Consider the following 18421-nt stretch of genomic DNA (forward strand, 5'->3'; position numbering starts at 1 on the left):
ATATATATTATTAAATATGACCGAAAAAGTAAGATTAATAATTCTAACACGAATTTTCTCAATCTTTCGTACATTACGCTTCACTGTTGGAGGTAAATCAAAAATCACTTCTCCAAAATTCATTTTTATTTCTAGTCTGAAGCGACACGGGCGCGTTTCGTAAAACTTATTACATTTTCAAAGACTTCACAAATACACAACTGATTAGAACTTACGTATCCCTGATTTTATATCTACATTTGAGTGAGGTGGGAGGGGTGATGTGGCATTAACACAAGACAGAACCAGAGGGGATATTAATAGGGTATTAAAAGTATCAACACAAGACAGAACAGAAACAATGGGTATTGAATAGAAGTGTTTGTAGAAAGCCTATTGGTCCATATTTCTTGATGCTTCTATATTGGAGCGGAGTCTTGAGGTGGGTAGAATATAGTTGTGCAATAATTGGCTGTTGATTGCTGGTGTTGACTTCTTGATGTGTAGTGCCTCGCAAACGTCAAGCCGCCTGCTATCGCTGTATCTATCGATGATTTCTGTGTTGTTTATTAGGATTTCTCTGGCGATGGTTTGGTTATGGGAAGAGATTATATGTTCCTTAATGGAGCCCTGTTGCTTATGCATCGTTAAACGCCTAGAAAGAGATGTTGTTGTCTTGCCTATATACTGGGTTTTTTGGAGCTTACAGTCCCCAAGTGGGCATTTGAAGGCATAGACGACGTTAGTCTCTTTTAAAGCGTTCTGTTTTGTGTCTGGAGAGTTTCTCATGAGTAGGCTGGCCGTTTTTCTGGTTTTATAGTAAATCGTCAGTTGTATCCTCTGATTTTTGTCTGTAGGGATAACGTTTCTATTAACAATATCTTTCAGGACCCTTTCCTCCGTTTTATGAGCTGTGGAAAAGAAGTTCCTGTAAAATAGTCTAATAGGGGGTATAGGTGTTGTGTTAGTTGTCTCTTCAGAGGTTGAATGGCTTTTCACTTTCCTTCTTATGATGTCTTCGATGAAACCATTGGAGAAGCCGTTATTGACTAGGACCTGCCTTACCCTACAGAGTTCTTCGTCGACTTGCTTCCATTCTGAGCTGTGGCTGAGAGCACGGTCGACGTATGCGTTAACAACACTCCTCTTGTACCTGTCAGGGCAGTCGCTGTTGGCATTTAGGCACATTCCTATGTTTGTTTCCTTAGTGTAGACTGCAGTGTGGAAACCTCCGCCCTTTTCCATGACTGTTACATCTAGAAAAGGCAGCTTCCCATCCTTTTCCGTCTCGTAAGTGAAACGCAGCACGGAACTCTGCTCAAATGCCTCCTTCAGCTCCTGCAGATGTCTGACATCAGGTACCTGTGTAAAAATGTCGTCAACATACCTGCAGTATATGGCCGGTTTCAAGTTCATGTCGACTAAGACTTTTTGCTTGATGGTACCCATGTAGAAGTTTGCAAACAGGACACCTAGGGGAGAACCCATGGCGACCCCATCTACTTGCTTATACATGTGCCCATCCGGGCTCAAGAAGGGTGCCTCTTTAGTACAAGCTTGGAGTAGTTTCCTCAGAATACTTTCTGGCATGTCAAGAGGAGTACAGGCTGGATCACGATACACTCTGTCGGCTATCATTCCGATTGTCTCGTCCACAGGTACGTTGGTAAACAGCGATTCTACGTCCAACGAGGCTCTTATCCCTGTGGCCCGTGTGCTCCGCAGTAAGTCCACAAATTCCTTTGGAGACTTCAGGCTGAAGGCGCAAGGAACATAAGGAGTCAGCAGGCCGTTGAGTCGCTTCGCCAGTCTGTACGTGGGTGTGGGTATCTGGCTAATGATTGGCCGAAGTGATTGGCTAATGACGTATGAGGTCAATTTTTTTTATTGAAGTTTATTGAAATCCTGTGAATCCTACTAGAAATCCTAGGAATCCTCCTAGAAATCCTTGGAATCGTACTAGAAATCCTAGGAATCCTACTAGAAATCCTGGGAATCTACTAGAAATCCTACTAGAAATCCTGGGAATCTACTAGAAATCCAAGGAAACCTAATAGAAATCCAAAAAATCATAGGAATCCTACAAGAAATCCTAATAGAATTCCAAGAATTCCTACTAGAAATCCTAGGAATCATTCCATAAAATATGCGAATCCTACTAGAAATCCTAGGAATCCGACTAGAAATCCTGGGAATCCTACTAGAAATCCTAGGAATCCGACTAGAAATCCTTTTAGAAATCCAGGAATCAACTAGAAGTCCTAGGAATCCTAATAGAAATCCAAGGAAACCTAATAGAAATCCAAGGAAACCTAATAGAAATCCAAAAAATTATAGGAATCCTACAAGAAATCCTTCTAGAAATCCTAATAGAATTCGAAGAGTTCCTACTAGAAATCCTACGAGTCCTAGGTTTTCTATATCCAGGCCCAGACAGGCTCGAGTCCAGGCCCAGACAGGCCCAGACAGGCTCGAGTCCAGGACCAGACTGGCCCGAGTCCAGGACCAGACAGGCCCGGGAATAGACCCAGACTGGCCCGGGTCCAGGCCCAGACAGGCCCGGGTCCAGGCCCAGACAGGCCCGGGTATAGGCCCAGACAGGCCCAGGTATAGGCCCAGACAGGCCCGGGTATAGGCCCAGACAGGTCCGGGTATAGGCCCAGACATGCCCAGGTATAGACCCAGACAGGCCCGGGTATAGGCCCAGACAGGCCCGGGTCCAGGCCCAGACAGGCCCGGGTCCAGGCCCAGACAGGCCCGGGTCCAGGCCCAGACAGGCCCGGGTATAGGCCCAGACAGGCCCGGGTCCAGGCCCAGACAGGCCCGGGTCCAGGCCCAGACAGGCCCGGGTCCAGGCCCAGACAGGCCCGGGTCCAGGCCCAGACAGGCCCGGGTCCAGGCCCGGGTCCAGGCCCAGACAGGCCCGGGTCAAGGCCCAGACAGGCAGGGTCCAGGCCCAGAAAGGCCGGGTCCAGAATGCACCAGTCCAGGCCCAGAAAGGCCCAGGAATAGGCAAAGTCAGGCCCGGGTATAGGCCTGGTCAGGCCCAGACAGGCTCGAGTCCAGGCCCAGGTATAGGCCCAGACAGGCCCAGGTATAGGCCCAGACAGGCCCGGGTCCAGGCACAGACAAGCCCGGGTCTAGGCCCAGACAGGCCTGGGTCCAGGCCCAAACAGGCCCAGGTCCAGGCCCAGACAGGCCCGGGTCCAGGTCCAGACAGGCCCGGGTATAGGCCCAGACAGTCCCGGATCCAGGTCCAGACAGGCCCAGGTATAGGCCCAGACAGGCCCAGGTATAAGGCCAGTCAGGCCCGGGTATAGGCCCAGACAGGCCCGGGTATAGGCCCAGACAGTCCCGGGTATAGGCCCAGACAGGCCCGGGTATAGGCCCAGACAGGCTCAGGTATAGGCCCAGACAGGCCCGCGTCCAGGCCCAGACAGTCCCGGGTATAGGCCCAGACAGGCCCGGATATAGGCCCAGACAGGCTCAGGTATAGGCCCAGACAGGCCCGCGTCCAGGCCCAGACAGGCCCGGGTCCAGGCCCAGAAAGGCCAAGACAGGCCCGGGTCCAGGCCCAGAAAGGCCAAGACAGGCCCAGAAAGTCCAGGCCCAGAAAGGCCAAGCCAGGCCCGGGTCCAGGCCCAGAAAGGCGATGTCCAGGCCCAGAAGGCCCGGGTCCAGGCCCAGAATGCCCGGGTCCAGGCCAAGAAAGGCCCGGGTCCAGGCCCAGACAGGCCCAGACAGGCCCGGGTCCAGGCCCAGAAAGGCGGGGACCAGGTCTAGAATGCCCCGGTCCAGGCCCAGAATGCCCCGGTCCAGGCCCAGTAAGGCCCGAGAAAAGGCAAAGTCAGGCCCGGGTATATGCCTGGTCAGGCCCAGACAGGCTCGAGTCCAGGCCCAGTCAGGCCCAGGTATAGGCCCAGACAGGCCCGGGACCAGGCCCAGACAGGCCCGGGTATAGGCCCAGACAGGCCCGGGTCCTGGCACAGACAGGCCCGGGTCCAGGCACAACCAGGCCCGGGTCCAGGCCCAGACAGGCTCGAGTCCAGGCCCAGACTGGCCCGGGTATAGGCCCAGACAAGCCCGGGTATAGGCCCAGACAGGCCCGGGTCCAGGCCCAGACAGGCCCGGGTCCAGGCACAGACAGGGCCCGGGTCCAGGCCCAGACAGGCTCGAGTCCAGGCCCAGACAGGCCCAGGTATAGGCCCAGACTGGCCCGGGTATAGGCCCAAACAGGCCCGGGTATTGGCCCAGACAGGCCCGGGTACAGGCCCAGACAGGCCCGGGTATAGGCCCAGTCAGGCCCGGGTTTAGGCCCATACAGGCCCGGGTATAGGCCCAGACAGGCCCGGGTATAGGCCCAGACAAACCCGGGTATAGCCCCAGACAGGCCCAGGTATAGGCTCAGACAGGCCCGGGTCCAGGCCCAGACAGGCCCGGGTATAGGCCCAGAAAGGCCCGGGTCCAGGCCCAGAAAGGCCCGGGTCCAGGCCCAGAAGGGCCCGGGTCCAGGCCCTGACAGGCTTGAGTCCAGGCCCAGACATGCTCGGGTATAGGCCCAGACAGGCCCGGGTATAGGCCCAGACAGGCCCGGGTATTGGCCCAGACAGGCCCGGGTATAGGCCCAGAAAGGCCCGGGTATAGGCCCAGACAGGCCTGGGTATAGGCCCAGACAGGCCCGGGTATTGGCCCAGACAGGCCCGGGTATAGGCCCAGACAGGCCCGGGTATAGGCCAAGACAGGCCCGGATATAGGCCAAGACAGACCCGGGTATAGGCCCAGACAGGCCCGGGTATAGGCCCAGACAGGCTCGGGTATAGGCCCAGACAGGCCCTGGTATAGGCCCAGACAGGTCCGGGTATAGGCCCAGAAAGGCCCGGGTCCAGGCCCAGAAAGGCCCGGGTCCAGGCCCAGAAAGGCCCGGGTCCAGGCCTTGACAGGCCCCGGTCCAGGCCTTGACAAGCCCCGGTCCAGGCCCAGACAGGCCACGGTCCAGGCCCAGCCAGGCTCGAGTCCAGGCCCAGACAGGCCCGGGTCCAGGTCAAGACAGGCCCGGGTATAGGCCCAGTCAGGCAAGGGTATAGGCCCAGACAGGCCCGGGTATAGGCCCAGACAGGCCCGGGTTTAGGCCAAGACAGGCCCGGATATAGGCCAAGACAGACCCGGGTATAGGCCCAGACAGGCCCGAGTATAGGCCCAGACAGGCTCGGGTATAGGCCCAGACAGGTCCTGGTATAGGCCCAGACAGGCCCGGGTATAGGCCCAGACAGGCCCGGGTCCAGGCCCAGACAGGCCCGGGTATAGGCCCAGACAAGCCCGGGTATAGGCCCAGACAGGCCCGGGTCCAGGACCCGATCTAGGCCCAGACAGGCCCGGGTCCAGGCCCAGACAGGCTCGAGTCCAGGCCCAGACAGGCCCAGGTATAGGCCCAGACAGGCCCAGGTATAGGCCAAGACAGACCCGGGAATAGGCCCAGAAAGGCCCGGATATAGGCCAAGACAGACCCGGGTATAGGCCCAGACAGGCCCGGATATAGGCCCAGACAGGCCCGGGTATAGGCCCAGACAGGCCCGGGTATAGGCCCAGACAGGCCCGGGTATAGGCCCAGACAGGCCCGGGTATAGGCCCAGACAGGCCCGGGTCCAGGCCCAGACAGGCCCGGTTATAGGCCCAGACAGGCCGGGGTCCAGGCCCAGAATGGCCCGGGTCCAGGCCTTGACAGGCCCCGGTCCAGGCCTTGACAGGCCCCGGTCCAGGCCTTGACAGGCCCGGTCCAGGCCTTGACAGGCCCGGTCCAGGCTTTGACAGGCCCCCGTCCAGGCCCAGACAGGCCCCGGTCCAGGCCCAGACAGGCCCCGGTCCAGGCCCAGAAAGGCTTGGGTCCAGGCCCAGAAAGGCCCGGGTCCAGGCCTTGACAGGCCCGGGTCCAGGCCTTGACAGGCCCGGGTCCAGGCCTTGACAGGCCCCGGTCCAGGCCCAGACAGGCTCGAGTCCAGGCCCAGACAGGCCCGGGTATAGGCCCAGACAAACCCGGGTATAGGCCCAGTCAGGCCCGGGTATAGGCCCAGACAGGCCCGGGTTTAGGCCCAGACAGGCCCGCGTATAGGCCCAGAATGTCCCGGGTAAAGGCCCAGAAAGTCCCGGGTATAGGCCCAGAAAGTCTCGGGTCCAGGCCCAGAAAGACCCGGGTCCAGGCCTAGACAGGCCCCGGTCCAGGCTTTGACAGGCCCCGGTCCAGGCCTTGACAGGCCCGGTCCAGGCTTTGACAGGCCCTGGTCCAGGCCCAGACAGGCCCCGGTCCAGGCCCAGACAGGCCCCGGTCGTGGCCCAGACAGGCTCGAATCCAGGCCCAGACAGGCCCGGGTATAGGCCCAGACAGGCCCGGGTATAGGCCCAGACAGGCCCCGGTATAGGCCCAGCTTTGTCATATGTTGGGTATGAAAAGTCATAATTTCAAACTGCGAATACGTGCAGAGAGCCTGAATTTGGCTCCAAAATATGACTCAGGCCTCGAAATGGGGATATTTGGGATATTTTGAAAACTGCAGGGGACTTTGTGCAAAATGTGACTCACTGCCGCTTTCAGTACTTGGCTTATGTTGGGTATAAAAAATTCGTAATTTAAAACTGCGAATACGTGCAGAGAGCCAGAATTTGGCTCCAAAATGGCTCAGGCCTCGAAATTGGGGTGTTTGGGATATTTTGAAAACTGCAGGGAGGTTTGGGACAAATGTGACCAGACGCCACTTTCAGTACTTGGCATATGTTGGGTATAAAAATCGTTATATCAAACTGCAAATACGTGCAGAGAGCCAGAATTTGGCTCCAAAATAAGGCTCAGGCCTCGAAATTGGGATGTTTGGGATATTTTGAAAACTGCAGGGGAGTTTGTGCAAAATGTGACTCACTGCCGCTTTCAGTACTTGGCATATGTTGGGTATAAAAAATTCGTAATTCCAAACTGCGAATACGTGCAGAGAGCCAGAATTTGGCTCTAAAGAATGGCTCAGGCCTCGAAATTGGGATATTTGGGATATTTCGAAAAATGCAGGGGAGTTTGTACAATATGTCACTCACTGCCGCTTTCAGGACTTGGCATGTGATGCGTATAAAAAGTCGTAATTTCAAACTGCGAATACGTGAATAGAGCCAGAATTTACCTCCAAAATATGGCTCAAGCCTCGAAATTGGGATGTTTTGGATATTTTGAAAACTGCGGGGGAGTTTGGGACAAATGTGACCAAACGCCGCTTTCAGAACTTGGCATATGTTGTGTATAAATAATTAGGAATTTCAAACTGCGAATATGCGCAGAGAGCCAGAATTTGGCTCCAAAATATGGCTCAGGCCTCGAAATTGGTATTTTTGGTATATTTTGAAAACTACAAGGGGTTTGTGCAAAATGTGACTCACTGCCCCTTTCAGTCCTTGCTACATTTCGGGTATAAAAGTCGTAATTTCAAACTGCGAATACGTGCAGAAAGCCTGAATTTGCCTCCAAAATATGGCTCAGGCCTCGAAATTGGGATGTTTGGGTTATTTTGAAAACTTCAGGGGGGTTTGTGACAAAGTTGACCAAACGCCGCTTTCAGAACTTGGCATATGTTGGGTATAAAAGTCATAAGTTCAAACTGCGAACACGTGCAGAGAGCCTGAATTTGGCTCCAAAATATGGCTCAGGCCTCGAAATTAGGATGTTTGGGATATTTTGAAAATTGCAGGGGGGATTGGGACAAATTTGACCAAACGCCACTTTCAGTACTTGGCATTTGTTGGGTATAAAAAAGTCGTAATTTCAAACTGCGAATACGTGCAGAGAGCCAGATATTTGCTCCAAAATATGGCTCAGGCCTCGAAATTGGGATGTTTGGGTTATTTTGAAAACTTCAGGGGGGTTTGTGACAAATGTGACCAAACGCCGCTTTCAGAACTTGGCATATGTTGGGTATAAAAAGTCGTAATATCAATCTGCGAATACGTGCAGAAAGCCAGAATTTGGCTCCAAAATATGGCTCAGGCCTCGAAATTGGGGTGTTTGGGATATTTTTAAAACTGCAGGGAGGTTTGGGACAAATGTGAAAAAACTCCGCTTTCAGTTCTTGGCATATGTTGGGTATAAAAATCGTTATATCAAACTGAAAATACATGCAGAGAGCCAGAATTTGGCTCCAAAATATGGCTCAGGCCTCGAAATTGGGATGTTTGGGATATTTTGAAGACTGCAGGGGAGTTTGGGACAAATATGACTAAACGTCGTTTTCAGTACCTGGCAGATGTTGGGTATAAAAGTCATAAGTTCAAACTGCGAACACGTGCAGAGAGCCTGAATTTGGCTCCAAAATATGGCTCAGGCCTCGAAATTGGGATGTTTGGGATATTTTGAAAATTGCAGGGGGGATTGGGACAAATTTGACCAAACGCCACTTTCAGTACTTGGCATTTGTTGGGTATAGAAAAGTCGTAATTTCAAACTGCGAATACGTGCAGAGAGCCAGATATTTGCTCCAAAATATGGCTCAGGCCTCGAAATTGGGATATTTGGGATATTTTCAAAACTGCAGGTGACTTTGTGCAAAATGTGACTCACTGCCGCTTTCAGTACTTGGCTTATGTTGGGTATAAAAAATTCGTAATTTAAAACTGCGAATACGTGCAGAGAGCCAGAATTTGGCTCCAAAATATGGCTCAGGTCTCAAAATTGGCGTGTTTGGGATATTTTGAAAACTGCAGGGAGGTTTGGGACAAATGTGACCAAACGCCGCTTTCAGTACTTGGCATATGTTGGGTATAAAAATCGTTATATCAAACTGGAAATACGTGCAGAGAGACAGAATTTGGCTCCAAAATATGGCTCAGGTCTCGAAATTGGGATGTTTGGGATATTTTGAAGACTGCAGGGGAGTTTGGAACAAATATGACTAAACGTCGCTTTCAGTACCTGGCATATGTTGGGTATAAAAGTCGTAATTTTAAACTGCGAATACGTGCAGAGAGCCTGAATTTGGCTCCAAAATAGGGCTCTGGCCTCGAAATTGGGATGTTTGGGATATTTTGAAAACTGCAGGGGAGTTTGTGCAAAATGTGACTCACTGCCGCTTTCAGTACTTGGCATATGTTGGGTATAAAAAATTCGTAATTCCAAACTGCGAATACGTGCAGAGAGCCAGAACTTGGCTCAAAAGTATGGCTCAGGCCTCGAAATTGGGATATTTGGGATATTTCGAAAACCGCAGGGGAGTTTGTACAAAATGTCACTCACTGCCGCTTTCAGGACTTAGCATGTGTGGGGTATAAAAAGTCGTAATTTCAAACTGCGAATACGTGAATAGAGCCAGAATTTGCCTCCAAAATATGGCTCAAGCCTCGAAATTTGGATGTTTTGGATATTTTGAAAACTGCAGGGGAGTTTGGGACAAATGTGACCAAACGCCGCTTTCAGTACTTGGCATATGTTGTGTATAAATATTTAGGAATTTCAAACTGCGAATACGATCAGAGAGCCAGAATTTGGCTCCAAAATATGGCTCAGGCCTCGAAATTGGTATATTTGGTATATTTTGAAAACTGCAGGGAGATTGGGAAAAATGTGACTCACTGCCGCTTTCAGTACTTGGCATATGTTGGGTATAAAAAGTCGTAATTTCAAACAGCGAATACGTGCAGAGAGCCAGAATTTGGCTCCAAAATATGGCTCAGGCCTCGAAATCGGGATATTTGGGATATTTTGAAAACTGCATTGGAGTTTGTGCAAAATGTGACTCACTGCCGCTTTCAGTACTCGGCATATGTTGGGTATAAAAAGTCGTAATTTCAAACAGCGAATACGTGCAGAGAGCCAGAATTTGCCTCCAAAATATGGCTCAGGCCTCGAAATTGGGATGTTTGGGATATTTTGAAAACTGCAGGGGAGTTTGTGCAAAATGTGACTCACTGCCGCTTTCAGTACTTGGTATATGTTGGGTATAAAAATTCGTAATATCAAACAGCGAATACATACAGAGAGCAAGAATTTGGCTCCAAAATATGGCTCTGGCCTCGAAATTGGGATGTTTGGAATATTTTGAAAATTGCAGGGAGGTTTGGGACAAATGTGAATAAACGCCGTTTTCAGTACTTGGCATATGTTGGGTATAAAAAATCGTAATTTCAAACTGCGAATACGTGCAGAGAGCCTGAATTAGGCTCCAAAATATGGCTCAGGCCTCGAAATTGGTATGCTTAGGATATTTTGAAAACTGCAGGGGGGTTTGGGACAAATGTGACCAAACGCTGCTTTCAGTACTTGGCATATGTTGGGTATGAAAATTTGTAATTTCAAACTGCGAATACGTGCAGAGAGCCAGAATTTGGCTCCAAAATATGGCTCAGGCCTCGAAATTGGGATATTTGGGATATTTTCAAAACTGCAGGGGGCTTTGTGACAAATGTGACCAAACGCTGCTTTCAGTACTTGACATATGTTGGGTATGAAAAGTCGTAATTTCAAACTGCAAATACGTGCAGCGAGCCTGAATTTGGCTCCAAAATATGGCTAAGGCCTCGAAATTGGGATGTTTGGAATATTTTGAAAACTGCAGGGAGGTTTGGGACAAATGTGACCAAACGCCGCTTTCAGTACTTCGCATATGTTGGGTATAAAAAATTCGTAATTTCAAACTGCGAATACGTGCAGAGAGCCAAAATTTGGCTCCAAAATATGACTCAGCCCTCGAAATTGGGATGTTTGGATTATTTTGAAAATTGCAGGGGAGTTTGTGCAAAATGTGACTCACTGCCGCTTTCAGTACTTAGCATATGTTGGGTATGAAAAGTCATAATATCAATCTGCGAATACGTGCAGAGAGCCAGAATTTGGCTCCAAAATATGGCTCAGGCCTCGAAATTGGGGTGATTGGGATATTTTGAAAATTGCAGGGAGGTTTGGGACAAATGTGACCAAACGCCACTTTCAGTACTTGGCAAATGTTGTGTATAAATAATTAGGAATTTCAAACTGCGAATACGCGCAGAGAGCCAGAATTTGGCTCCAAAATATGGCTCAGGCCTCGAAATTGGTATATTTGGTATATTTTGAAAACTACAAGGGGTTTGTGCAAAATGTGACTCACTGTCCCTTTCAGTACTTGGCACATTTCGGGTATAAAAGTCGTAATTTCAAACTGCGAATACGTGCAGAGAGCCTGAATTTGCCTCCAAAACATGGCTCAGGCCTAGAAATTGGGATGTTTGGGATATTTTGAAAACTGCAGGGGGGTTTGTGACAAATGTGACCAAACGCCGCTTTCAGAACTTGGCATATGTTGGGTATAAAAAGTCGTAATATCAATCTGCGAATACGTGCAGAGAGCCAGAATTTGGCTCCAAAATATGGCTCAGGCCTCGAAATTGGGGTGTTTGGGATATTTTGAAAACTGCAGGGAGGTTTGGGACAAATGTGAAAAAACTCCGCTTTCAGTTCTTGGCATATGTTGGGTATAAAAATCGTTATATCAAACTGCAAATACATGCAGAGAGCCAGAATTTGGCTCCAAAATATGGCTCAGGCCTCGAAATTGGGATGTTTGGGATATTTTGAAAATTGCAGGGGGGATTGGGAGAAATTTGACCAAACGCCACTTTCAGTACTTGGCATTTGTTGGGTATAAAAAAGTCGTAATTTCAAACTGCGAATACGTGCAGAGAGCCAGAATTTTGCTCCAAAATAAGGCTTAGGCCTCGAAATTGGGATATTTGGGATATTTTCAAAACTGCAGGGGACTTTGTGCAAAATGTGTCTCACTGCCGCTTTCAGTACTTGGCTTATGTTGGGTATAAAAAATTCGTAATTTAAAACTGCGAATACGTGCAGAGAGCCAGAATTTGGCTCCAAAATATAGCTCAGGCCTCGAAATTGGGGTGTTTGGGATATTTTGAAAACTGCAGGGAGGTTTGGGACAAATGTGACCAAACGCCGCTTTCAGTACTTGGCATATGTTGGGTATCAAAATCGTTATATCAAACTGCAAATACGTGCAGAGTGACAGAATTTTGCTCCAAAATATTGCTCAGGTCTCGAAATTGGGATGTTTGGTATATTTTGAAGACTGCAGGGGAGTTTGGGACAAATATGACTAAACGTCGCTTTGGGTACCTGGCATATGTTGGGTATAAAAGTCGTAATTTCAAACTGCGAATAAGTGCAAAGAGCCAGAATTTGGCTCCAAAATATGGTTCAGGCCTCGAAATTGGGATGTTTGGGATATTTAGTAAAATGCAGGGGAGTTTGTGCAAAATGTGATTCATTGCCGATATCATTACATGGCATATGTTGGGTATAACAAGTCGAAATTTCAACCTGAGAATACGTGCAGAGAGCCAGAATTTGGCTCCAAAATATGGCTCAGGCCTCGAAATTGGGATGTTTGGGATATTTCGAAAACTGCAGGTGAATTTGTGCAAAATGTGACTCTCTGCTGCTTTCAGTACTTGGCATATGTTGGGTTTAAAAAGTCGTAATATCAAACTGCGAACACGTGCATAGAGCCAGAATTTGGCTCCAAATTATGGCTCAGGCCTCGAAATTGGGATGTTTGGGATATTTTGAAAACTGCAGGGAGGTTTGGGACAAATGTGACCAAACGCCGCTTTCGGTACTTGGCATATGTTGGTATAAAAAAGTCGCAATTTCAAACTACGAATACGTGCAGAGAGCCAGAGTTTGGCTCCATAATATGGCTCATGCCTCGAAATTTGGATATTTGGGATATATTGAAAACTGCAGGGGAGTTTGTGCAAAATGTGACTCACTGCCGCTTTCTGAACTTGGCATATGTTGGGTATAAAAAGTCGTAATTTCAAACTGCGAATACGTGCAGAGAACTTGAATTTGGCTCCAAAATATGGCTCAGGCCTCGAAATATAGGTTTATTTGGGATATTTTGAAAACTGCAGGGAGGTTTGGGACAAATGTGACCAAACGCCGCTTTCAGTACTTCCCATATGTTGGGTATAAAAAGTCGTAATTTCAAACTGCGAATACGTGCAGAGAGCCAGAATTTGGCTCCAAAATATGGCTCAGGCCTCGAAATTGGGATATTTTGGATATTTCGAAAACTGCAAGGGAATTTGTGCAAAATGTGACTCACTGCTGCATTCAGGACTTGGCATATGTTGGGTATAAAAAGTCGTAATATCAAACTGCGAATACGTGCAGAGAGCCAGAATTTACCTCCAAAATATGGCTCAGGCCTCGAAGTTGGGATATTTGCATTATTTTGAAAAATGGAGAGAAGTTTGGGCAAAATGTGACTCACTGCCACTTTCAGTACTTGGCATATGTTGGGTATAAAAAAGTCGCAACTTCAAGCTGCGAATACGTGCAGAGATCCAGAATTTGGCTCCAAAATATGGCTCAGGCCTCGAAATTGGGATATTTGGGATATTTCGAAAACTGCAGGGGGAGTTTCTGCAAAATGTGACTCACTGCCGCTTTCAGGACTTGGCATATGTTGGGTATAAATATTCGTAATATCAAACTGCGAACACGTGCATAGAGCCAGAATTTGGCTCCAAATTATGTCTCAGGCCTCGAAATTCGGATGTTTGGGATATTTTGAAAACTGCAGGGAGTTTGGGACAAATATGACCAAACGCCGCTTTCAGTACTTGGCATATGTTGGTATAAAAAAGTCGCAATTTCAAACTGCGAATACGTGCAGAGAGCCAGAATTTGGCTCCATAATATGGCTCAGGCCTCGAAATTGAGATATTTGGGATATTTTGAAAACTGCAGGGGAGTTTGTGCAAAATGTGACTCACTGCCGCTTTCAGAAATTGGCATATGTTGGGGATAAAAAGTCGTAATTTCAAACTGCGAATACGTGCAGAGAGCCAGAATTTGGCTCCAAAATATGACTCAGGCCTCGAAATTGGTAAGTTTGGGATATTTTAAAAAACTGCAGGGGAGTTTTGGACAAATATGACCAAACGCCTCTTTCAGTACTTGGCATATGTTGGGTATAAAAATTCGTAATTTCAAATTGCGAATACGTGCATAGAGCCAGAATTTGGCTCCAAAATATGGCTCAGGCCTCGAAATTGGGATGTTTGGGATATTTAGAAAAATGCAGGGGAGTTTGTGCAAAATGTGAATCAATGCCGATTTCAGTACATGGCATATGTTGGGTATAATAAGTCGTAATTTCAACCTGCGAATACGTGCAGAGTGCCAGAATTTGGCTCCAAAATATGGCTCAGGCCTCAATATTGGGATGTTTGGGATATTTTGAAAACTGCAGAGGGGATTGGGACAAATATGACCAAACGCCGCTTTCAGTACTTGACATATGTTGGGTATAAAAAAGTCGCAATTTCAAGTTGCGAATACGTGCAGAGAGCCAGAATTTGGCTCCAAAATATGGCTCAGGCCTTGAAATTGGGACGTTTAAGATATTTTGAAAACTGCAGGGGAGTTTGTGCAAAATGTGACTCACTTCAGCTTTCAGTACTTGGCATATGTTGGGTATAAAAACTCGTAATATCAAACTGCGAATACGTGTAAAGAGGCAGAATTTGGCTCCAAAATATGGATCAGGCCTCGATATTGGGATATTTGGGATATTTTGAAAACTGCAGGGAGGTTTGGGACAAATGTGACCAAACGCCGCTTTCAGTCCTTCACATATGTTGGGTATAAAAAATTCGTAATTTCAAACTGCGAATACGTGCAGAGAGCCAGAACTTGGCTCCAAAATATTGCTCAGGCCTCGAAATTGGGATATTTGGGATATTTTGAAAACTGCAGGGAGGTTTGGGACAAATGTGACCAAACGCCGCTTTCAGTACTTGCCATATGTTGGGTATAAAAAGTCGTAATTTCAAACTGCGAATACGTGCAGAGAGCCAGAATTTGGTTCCAAAATATGGCTCAGGCCTCGAAATTGGGATATTTTGGATATTTCGAAAACTGCAGGGGAATTTGTGCAAAATGTGACTCACTGCTGCATTCAGGACTTGGCATATGTTGGGTATAAAAAGTCGTAATATCAAACTGCGAATACGTGCAGAGAGCCAGAATTTGGCTCCAAAATATGGCTCAGGCCTCGAAGTTGGGATATTTGCGTTATTTTGAAAACTGGAGGGGAGTTTGGGCAAAATATGACTCACTGCCGCTTTCAGTACTTGGCATATGTTGGGTATAAAAAAGTCGCAATTTCAAGCTGCGAACACGTGCATAGAGCCAGAATTTGGCTCCAAATTATGGCTCAGGCCTCGAAATTGGGATGTTTGGGATATTTTGAAAACTGCAGGGAGTTTGGAACAAATGTGACCAAACGCCGCTATCAGTACTTGGCATATGTTGGTATAAAAAAGTCGCAATTTCAAACTGCGAAAACGTGCAGAGAGCCAGAATTTGGCTCCAAATTATGGCTCAGGCCTCGAAATTGGGATGTTTGGGATATTTTGAAAACTGCAGGGAGTTTGGGACAAATGTGACCAAACGCCGCTTTCAGTACTTGGCATATGTTGGGTATAAAAAGTCATAATTTCAAACTGCAAATACGTGCAGAGAGCCTGAATTTGGCTCCATAATATGGCTCAGGCCTCGAAATTGTGATATTTGGGATATTTTGAAAACTGCAGGGGAGTTTGTGCAAAATGTGACTCACTGCCGTTTTTAGAACTTGGCATATGTTGGGTATAAAAAGTCGTAATTTCAAACTGCGAATACGTGCAGAGAGCCAGAATTTGGCTCCAAAATATGACTCAGGCCTCGAAATTGGGAAGTTTGGGATATTTTGAAAACTGCAGGGGAGTTTGGGACAAATATGACCAAACGCCGCTTTCAGTACTTTACATATGTTGGGTATAAAAAAGTCGCAATTTCAAACTGCGAAAACGTGCAGAGAGCCAGAATTTGGCTCCAAAATAAGGCTCAGGCCTCGAAATGGGGATGTTTGGGATATTTTGAGAACTGCAGGGGACTTTGGGACAAATATGACCAAACGCCGCTTTCAGGACTTGGCATATGTTGGTATAAAAAAGTCGCAATTTCAAACTACGAATACGTGCAGAGAGCCAGAATTTAACTCCAAAATATGGCTCAGGCCTCGAAATTGTGACGTTTGGGATATTTTGAAAACTGCAGGGGAGTTTGTGCAAAATGTGACTCACTGCCGCTTTCAGTACTTGGCATATGTTGGGCATAAAAATTCGTAATATCAAACTGAGAATACGTGCAGAGAGCCAGAATTTGACTCCAAAATATGGCTCAGGCCTCGATATTGGGATATTTGGGATATTTTGAAAACTGCAGGGAGGTTTGGGACAAATGTGACCAAACGCCTCTTTCAGTCCTTCGCATATGTTGGGTATAAAAAAGTCGTAATTTCAAACTGCGAATACGTGCAGAGAGTAACAATTTGGCTCCAAAATATTGCTCATGCCTCGAAATTGGGATGTTTGGGATATTTTGAAAACTGCAGGGAAGTTTGTGCAAAATGTGAATCACTGCCATTTTCAGTACTTGGCATATGTTGGGTATAAAAAGTCGTAATATCAAACTGCGAATACATTCAGAGAGCCAGAATTTGGCTCCAAAATATGGCTCAGGCCTCGAAATGGGGATATTTGGGATGTTTTGAAAACTGCGGGGAGGTTTGGGACAAATGTGACCAAACGCTGCTTTCAGTACTTGGCATATGTTGGGTATAAAAAGACGTAATTTCAACTGCGAATACGTGCAGAGAACCTGAATTTGGCTTTAAAATATGGCTCAGGCCTCGAAATTGGGATATTTGGGATATTTTGAAAACTGCAGGAAGGTTGGGGACAAATGTGACTCACTGCCGCTTTCAGTACTTGGCATATGTTGGGCATAAAAAGTCGTAATTTCAAACTGCGAATACGTGCAGAGAGCCAGAATTTGGCTCCAAAATATTGCTCATGCCTCGAAATTGGGATGTTTGGGTTATTTTGAAAACTGCAGGGGAGTTTCTGCAAAATGTGAATCACTGCCATTTTCAGTCCTTGGCATATGTTGGGTATAAAAAGTCGTAATATCAAACTGCGAATACATGCAGAGAGCCAGAATTTGGCTCCAAAATATGACTCAGGCCTCGAAATTATGAAGTTTGGGATATTTTGAAAACTGCAAGGGAGTTTGGGACAAATATGACCAAACGCTGCTTTTAGTAAATGACATATGTTGGGTATAAAAAAGTCGCAATTGTAAACTGCGAATACGTGCAGAGTGCCAGAATTTGGCTCCAAAATATGGCTCAGGCCTCGAAATTGGGATGTTTGGGATATTTCGAAAACTGCAGGTGAATTTGTGCAAAATGTGACTCTCTGCCGCTTTCAGTACTTGGCATATGTTGGGTTTAAAAAGTCGTAATATCAAACTGCGAACACGTGCATAGAGCCAGAATTTGGCTCCAAATTATGGCTCAGGCCTCGAAATTGGGATGTTTGGGATATTTTGAAAACTGCAGGGAGGTTTGAGACAAATGTGACTAAACGCCGCTTTCAGGACTTGGCATATGTTGGTATAAAAAAGTCGCAATTTCAAACTACGAATACGTGCAGAGAGCCAGAGTTTGGCTCCATAATATGGCTCAGGCCTCGAAATTTGGATATTTGGGATATTTTGAAAACTGAAGGGGAGTTTGTGCAAAATGTGACTCACTGCCGCTTTCTGAACTTGGCATATGTTGGGGATAAAAAGTCGTAATTTCAAACTGCGAATACGTGCAGAGAGCCAGAATTTGGCTCCAAAATATGACTCAGGCCTCGAAATTGGGAAGTTTGGGATATTTTAAAAATTGCAGGGGAGTTTTGGACAAATATGACCAAACACCGCTTTCAGTACTTGACATATGTTGGGTATAAAAAAGTCGCAATTTCAAACTGCGAAAACGTGCAGAGAGCCAGAATTTGGCTCCAAAATATGGCTCAGGCCTCGAAATTGGGATATTTGGGATATTTTGAGAACTGCAGGGGACATTGGGACATATATGACCAAACGCCGCTTTCAGTACTTGGCATATGTTGGGTATAAAAAGTCGTAATTTCAAACTGCGAATACGTGCAGAGAACCTGAATTTGGCTCTAAAATATGGCTCAGGCCTCGAAATTGGGATATTTGGGATATTTTGAAAACTGCAGGGAGGTTTGGGACAAATGTGACCAAACGCCGCTTTCAGTACTTCCCATATGTTGGGTATAAAAAGTCGTAATTTCAAACTGCGAATACGTGCAGAGAGCCAGAATTTGGCTCCAAAATATGGCTCAGGCCTCGAAATTGGGATATTTTGGATATTTCGAAAACTGCAGGGGAATTTTTGCAAAATGTGACTCACTGCTGCATTCAGGACTTGGCATATGTTGGGTATAAAAAGTCGTAATATCAAACTGCGAATACGTGCAGAGAGCCAGAATTTGGCTCCAAAATATGGCTCAGGCC

Source organism: Procambarus clarkii, chromosome 44 (genome assembly GCF_040958095.1).
Source record: "Procambarus clarkii isolate CNS0578487 chromosome 44, FALCON_Pclarkii_2.0, whole genome shotgun sequence".
Classification (NCBI taxonomy): Eukaryota; Metazoa; Arthropoda; class Malacostraca; order Decapoda; family Cambaridae; genus Procambarus; species Procambarus clarkii.